The sequence below is a fragment of the Stomoxys calcitrans genome, chromosome 1 (assembly GCF_963082655.1).
Source record: "Stomoxys calcitrans chromosome 1, idStoCalc2.1, whole genome shotgun sequence".
Lineage (NCBI taxonomy): Eukaryota > Metazoa > Arthropoda > Insecta > Diptera > Muscidae > Stomoxys > Stomoxys calcitrans.
In genome coordinates this window covers 260,932,572-260,939,718 of record NC_081552.1, presented here as the reverse complement: position 1 = coordinate 260,939,718, position 7,147 = coordinate 260,932,572, and the positions used below count along the sequence as shown (strand labels likewise).

Below are 7,147 nucleotides of genomic sequence, written 5' to 3'. Positions count from 1 at the left end.
AGCCGTTTCTGAATCTATAAGGAACACACAAACAAACAAACACAAATTGATTTTTATATCCTCCACCATAGGATGCGGGTATACTAATTTCGTCATTCTGTTTGTAATACCACGAAATATGCGTCTAAGACCCCATAAAGTATATATATTCTTGATTGTCATGTCATTTTAAGTCGATCTACCCATGTCCGTCCGTCCGTCCGTCTGCCTGTCGAAAGCACGCAAACTTTCGAAGGAGTAAAGCTAGCCGCTTGAAATTTTGCACAAATACTTTTTATTAGTGTAGGTCGGTTGGTATTGTAAATGGGCTAAATCGGTCCATGTTTTGATATAGCTGCAATATAAACCGATCTTGGGTCTTGACTTCTTGAGCCTCTAGAGGGCGCAATTCTCGTCTTATTTAACTGAAATTTTGCACGTAGTGTTTTGGTGCCACTTCCATTAACTACGCTTAGTATGGTTTAAATCGGTCCATGTTTTGATATAGCTGCCATATAAACCGATCTTGGGTTTTGACTTCTTGAGCCTCTAGAGGGTGCAATTGTCGTCCGATTCAACTGAAATTTTGCACGTGGTGCTTTGGTGTCACTTTCACTAACTGTGCTGAGTATGGCGTAAATCGGTATAGAACCTGATATAGCTGCCATCTTGAGCCTCTAGAGGGCGCAATTCTCATCCGGTTTGGCTGACAATTTGTATAACGGCTTCTCCTACGACCTTTAGTGTTCAATATGGTCTGAATCGATCTATAGCCTAATACAGCGCCCATATAAACTGAACTTCGGATTATGCTTCTTGAGCCCCTACAAGGCGCAATTCCCTTTCGAATGAACTGAAATATTACCCAATGACTTTAACTATGGTCCTCGACATTTATGGTCTGATTCGTTTTATAACTCTAATACCAATTCTAATCCATTATTCTTTGTTTGCCTAAAAAGAGATACCCCGTAAATATCTCGACAGTTGCGATCCATGGTGCAGGGTATATAAGATTCGGCCAGGCCGAACTTAGCACGCTCTTACCTGTTGGTGCTGAAATTCTACATATAAGAATTTGGGCAAAATTTTTTTCTGCGTTTTGAGATTCAACATCCAGGAAACCCAGGAGTTGGCGAGCACGCCTCTCCCTGAGGTCATTCTCTTGTCATCTCCGACACCACTATTTCCCAATTCCGCAAAGATAGTCTTGGCACATAGCAATTAATCCGTTTAGTGGGAGATATTTGCCATGAGGCTGTTCTCTTGTCATTCGCGACCTCACTACTTCCCAAATCGGCGTAGATAGTCCTTCCACATAGCATTCAATCCGTTCACCGGTTCTCCCACCTTCTGGTCCGTCAGTCTTACCAGTGTATGATGTGTGAAATTATGACAGACTTATGTGTCTGCTATTCTTCGCTGTGATGTGGCTTACGTTTCCCGCATAGGGATAGATACCAGTCTGACCACTCTTCATGCCCTCGGTTTGCAGCACAATATCAGTCTCGCCTTGAAAATCGGTTCCAGCCAAGGCAAAGTAAATTGAAGAGACTCTTGCAGTATCGTCAGAATGATTTCGTCCCTGCGATTTAAATGGTTGGAATGTGGCTGACCTCCTCCCGGCTGTCTGAAATGTGAATCTGCATCTGTAGTTCCACCGTATCCTGGTTGCTGTCGGTACAAGTTCCTTCCTTCCTCCTCAGAGTGCTTGGCGTGTCGGAAACCTTCGAGATATATGCCACACGGAGGCCACCGTAGCACAGAGGTTAGCATGTCCGCTTATGACGGTGAGACCATCAGATCAGAATCGGGCTGCACTCATTGATATATGGGAAGTTTGTCCCTGTTTCTTAGTGGAATGTTCATGGGCAGAATTTGCAATTTGCTTACGCCACACTAGTGTCTTTCTTGGTAATCCTTTGCCTGAACCTAGAAGAATTTATTTGAGAAGAATTACCTTTCCGCACTAGCTACCAACCACCAGTTAGTTATTTGACATTTCCAGGTACTACTCCATTTAAGATCAGAAGTAGTTCACAGCTTGAAAGTTTTGACAAATTAATGGCTTTTGTACATTCCCAAATAAATGACGGCGAGAATATTTTTCTATCCTTAATATACCTACCCGCTATAAAGTGAATGGGGAATGAGTCTTACGTCTGTATGCGTTTCGGTTTGTATGGATGTGTTTAATGTTTTGTAATTTACCGTTAAGTAGACAAGTATTAATGGTTAACTGCAAAGGAATGCGTAACATACACAATACCATCTAACCAGCATTCACACGCGTACACACACACACACACACACATCGAAGCGTACATTCACTTGTATCTCAAAGCGAATAGGGACAACAACAATAAAAACGAAAACATTTACACATCAAGAAAAATGGTCGTTCCATTCTTAGCGATTCGAAAAAAAAACACCCAGCCACATGCGTACAACACATAGACACAAACCCACACATACGAAAAGAAATGTTTGGGGGAAAATACCAATGCTCTTTGGTCGGGCTAAGAGGATGGGTGGGGGGAAAAAAAAAGCTAAACGAGCATAAAACAAAATGGCTGCGTTGACGTTTTGTGTTGACGTTTGAAGAATTCCTTCTTTTTTTTCACCATTTCCTTATCCACATTCATTTGTTTCTGTTATTTCTTGTGTTAATGTGTGAGTGGCGTTCTGTTCTTGCTTCAATGGCAGTTGTTGTTTTTTCTCTCTTCAAATGCTTGACAGACTGTGGAAGTGTGTGTGTGTGTGTGTGTGGGTGAGTATTTATGTTTTTTCTTCTGCATCTTCATCTTGGTGTTGGTTGGTCCTTATGTTTGTTACATGTTAAATGGCATTACTAATTTTATGCTTTTTCGCTTATTTCAGTTGAGCTTTCTTTGCAGCTACACACGGAGTGTGTAGTCTACTGTGTTCTTTCGCTGCGTTGGGGCAAGAAGCACATTGAGTTGGCTTACGGGATGGATGGCTGGCTGGCTGGTCGATGGCATAAAGAAGAGATGTCAAAAAACATTCCAAGAAATATTTGAGTTTGAATTGTTAGCAAAATATTTTAACATAAAATGAAGCCCCCGATCGAAATGAGGCAACGCAACACACACTCGCCCACCCATCCTTGCAGACATATCGCTTGATTCTCATACTTATCCACATTCAGTTGTCAGCCATTTAGCAACAAAACGTGCCCCATTTCGTTGCAAACGCCAAACAATTTGACAAAGAACAAAAAAAAAAAAAAAAAAAGAGGAAACGTGATTTGTCAGTAGTTATGATTGCGATGCCGCATGGCTGTATGGCATGAATGGTTGAATACGCTGCCACCATATGATGGCATGGCATGAAGCGGTATGGTAGCTATGTCCTGCCGCAGTTTAGTATGAGAAGTAGAGGAAATTGTTTTTCGTGGATAAATATTTGCCAAAATGAAAACATTACATCGAAGCATGGGAGAAATTTGGTGGATCCTTTTAGTTGGGTTTGTTGCTTGGGTGCTCGGCAGGGGTGGGGTAGGGAATAATGGCCCCATTTCTTGCAATTTCCGGAATGCGAATGTGTGCTTGGCATAATAATAAGCTTTTGGAGGCCAAGAGGCACAACAAATTCTTAAATCGCAATGGAACACTTATTTGTCGTAAAAAATGAGATAACTATTAATCGTTTATATTATCGCTTACACAAAAAAAGGTAATACTCACAAATCGTATATGGGAAAATTTACTTTTAACAGCAAAACCTCATGGTGGGAAGGCCTGAATTTTTACCAAGAATCTGTTAATTAATGTAAACTCATCACAGCAATTCGGGGAGAGATAGTTAAACTTATGGCTTATTCAGTATATTGGTCTGCCCCAGTTGGTATGGTTACGTTGACAGGAATGGCCAGTGGAAGACTGTGGAGAAGAAATCTTGAAATATGGATTACAGAAGGTGCAAAAACTGGCCTGCGTTGGAACCACGCTGTAGGCTGGTTTAAAAGCGATTCTGGCTATACAATCTTTTGAGCTTTATATTCAAAACTTGCCCAACCGGGCCCGCTCAGGTGCGCCTTCTTTAACTCTCTTATATCTTTTCAGGGTGGGGAAACTTCGCCCTTCGCTGAACGCGTTCGCATCCTGGCGAGAACATCGGACAAAGCGGTGTTTATCCCCTTTAACTCTCTTTTCAGGGTGGGTACACTTCGCCCTGAATGCGGATATCGAATTCGTGCCATTGTAGCCCATCACTCTGAACGCATTCGAATCCTGGCGAGAATATCGGACAAAACGGTGTTTATTCCCCTCTAAATGTTAACGACATTTGCGAGGCACAATGCCATGTACGGTCATTTAAAAAATGTTCCCAAAGTGGTGTCGCACTGCGGAATGCCGTTCGGAGTAAAAAAGGGCCCTTATCATTGAGTTTAAACTTGAATTGGAAAGCACTCATTAATGTGTGAGAATTTACCCCTTCTCGATTCCTGGTGTTCTTCCTTAGGGTAATGTTCTCATTAGGGCAGGGATGGCACCTCAGACATTTCGACTCAAATATGGATATGAAATTCGTGCTGCACTTCCAAATCCCTTTAATTTGAGCCCCATATTGCCATGGCCGGGAAATATGAACCGTTTGGAGGGTGTTTTGGGGTTTGGGCAACCACCGCTACCTCTCACTGAAATTAGATATCAAATTCATTCTTTATTCCCAACGGAAATAAAGTTCAGTTTAGGGTGCTTTATGGCGTACCCCGAAACACTTGGCTCCAAAATTGGATATCAAATTCGTTTTCTACTCTCACTTACCTTTCATTTGAGTCCCATATTATCATAAGGGGTCAAATAACCCATTTAACGCATTTTTATGAGGAAAAGCGCCACCTAGATGTGAAAGCAAATTTTAATGTCATATTTGTAATCTACTCCCAAATACCTTTCATTTGAGTCCCATATAACCATGGCCGGGTAATATGCCCATTTGAGAGTATTTTGGGCGTGAGCGACATCCCACTACTTGGACCTAATGTTTTATGCCATATTTGTAATCTACTGCCTAATACTTTTCACCCATATTGTCGTAAACTTCAAATATATCTGTTTAGAGGAGTTTTGGGGTTGGGGGGCCCGCTGGTTACTTGGACCCAAATTTCAATACCATATTCGATTTCTGATCTCCAATATCTTTGATTTGATACACTTATTGTGGACAACGGACCACTTTATTATATGGGTGGCGTTTTTGGGGTAAGGGGGAGGGTCCACCTCCACCCAATATCTACAAATTATATAGCCTATGTTTCCTTCCAGGCAAATGTACAAATTTATGACAATTTAAAGAAAATCGTTTGAGCCAAGTATCATGTAGTCATAATGGGTCTAATGGAGTTTTTGAGGGATGGCGTGACCCCCTATCTTCGATCTGATTTTGTATGCCAGATTCGAAATCTGCTCCCGAATACCTTTCATTTGAACCCCATATTGAAATGAACGTCCACTTTGTCTGTTAGGGGGAGTTTTGGGGTTGGGGCGGCCCGATGGGTACTTAAACACAAGTTTTAATACCATACTCGTATTCTACTCTCCATTAACTTTCTTTTGATACCTATATTGTCCCGATCGATCCACTTTTGTTTTTTGGGTGTATTTTTGGCATAAGGGGGAGGGTCCTTCCCCCTTCCGATACAGAAAAATTATATTGCCTATGTTTCCTTGCAGAACAACCTACACAATATGCGAAAATATCGAGAAAATCGGTTCTGCCGTTTTTCAGTCTATACGGAACAAACTAACAGACTCCCATTTATCCGTGCCCGTAATGTGCCCATATTGAGTGTTTTTGTGGGGGTGGGGTTAGCCCCTATACTTGAACATGAATTGGTGTGTCAGATTCGTTATATACTCCCGCATACATTTCATTTGATACCCATATTGTAATAAATTATAAAACCTATTCCTACTTCCTGCCCATATTCGTAATCTGCTCCCAAATACCTTTCATTTGAGTCCCATATTGTCACGATCGTTAAATAAACCTATTTAAAGGGGTTTTGGGGCTGGGGCGGCCCCCCAGGTACTTGGACCCAAATTTTGTAATTAAATTCGTACTCTACTCTTGAATACCTTTCATTTGAATCCCATATTGTCCCGATCGGTTTACTTTTATTTTTGGGGTAAGGGGGAGGGTCCGCCCCCTTGGCTAATGTGCCCATTTTGGGCGTTTTTGTGGGAGTGGGGTGAGCCCCTATACTTCGACATGAATTGGTGTGTCAGATTCGTTATCTACTCCCGCATACATTTCATTTGATACCCATATTGTCCATATCGGTCCACTTTTGATTTTGGGTGGTGTTTTTGGGGTGACGTTGGAGTATCCGCCCCTTCCGTTATTAATAAATTATAAAACCTATTCCTACTTCCTGCCCATATTCGTAATCTGCTCCCAAATACCTTTCATTTGAGTCCCATATTGACATGATTGTCAAACAAACTTATTTTAAGGGGTTTTGTGTCTGGGGCGGCCCCCTAGGTAGTTGGACCCAACTTTTGTTTTGAAATTCGTACTCTACTCTTGAATACCTTTCATTTGAAACCCATATTGTCCCGATCGGTTTACTTTTATTTTTGGGGTAAGGGGGAGGGTCCGCCCCCTTGGCTAATGTGCCCATTTTGGGCGTTTTTGTGGGAGTGGGGTGAGCCCCTATACTTCGACATGAATTGGTGTGTCAGATTCGTTATCTACTCCCGCATACCTTTCATTTGATACCCATATTGTCCATATCGGTCCACTTTTGATTTTTCGTGGTGTTTTTGGGGTGACGCTGGAGGGTTCGCCCCCTTCCGTTATCAAAAAATTATAAAACCTATTCCTACTTCCTGACCATATTCGTAATCTACTCCCGAATACCTTTCATTTGAGTCCCATATTGTCATGATCGTAAAATAAACCTATTTTAAGGGGTTTGGGGCTGGGGCGGCCCCCCAGGTACTTGGACCCTACTTTTATTATGAAATTCACACTCTACTCTTGAATACCTTTCATTTGAATTCCATATTGTCCGATCGGTTCACTTTTATTTTTGGGTAGTGCTTTTAGGCTAAGGGGACCCCCCCCCCCCCCCCTCCCGATATCAAAAAATTATATAGCCTATATTTGCTTCCAGACCAACCTACACAATCTGTGAACA

At 41.9% G+C, this 7,147-nt stretch overlaps 1 long non-coding RNA gene across 1 annotated transcript; it reads left to right on the top strand.

The window, feature by feature from the left end:
* The first annotated feature begins 2,601 nt into the window (after positions 1-2,601).
* Positions 2,602-3,092, top strand: LOC106095083 (uncharacterized). The gene is made up of 2 exons (XR_001222687.2): positions 2,602-2,741; positions 2,860-3,092. It is a non-coding gene; the product is annotated as an uncharacterized LOC106095083 (long non-coding RNA).
* The last annotated feature ends 4,055 nt before the right edge of the window (positions 3,093-7,147 follow it).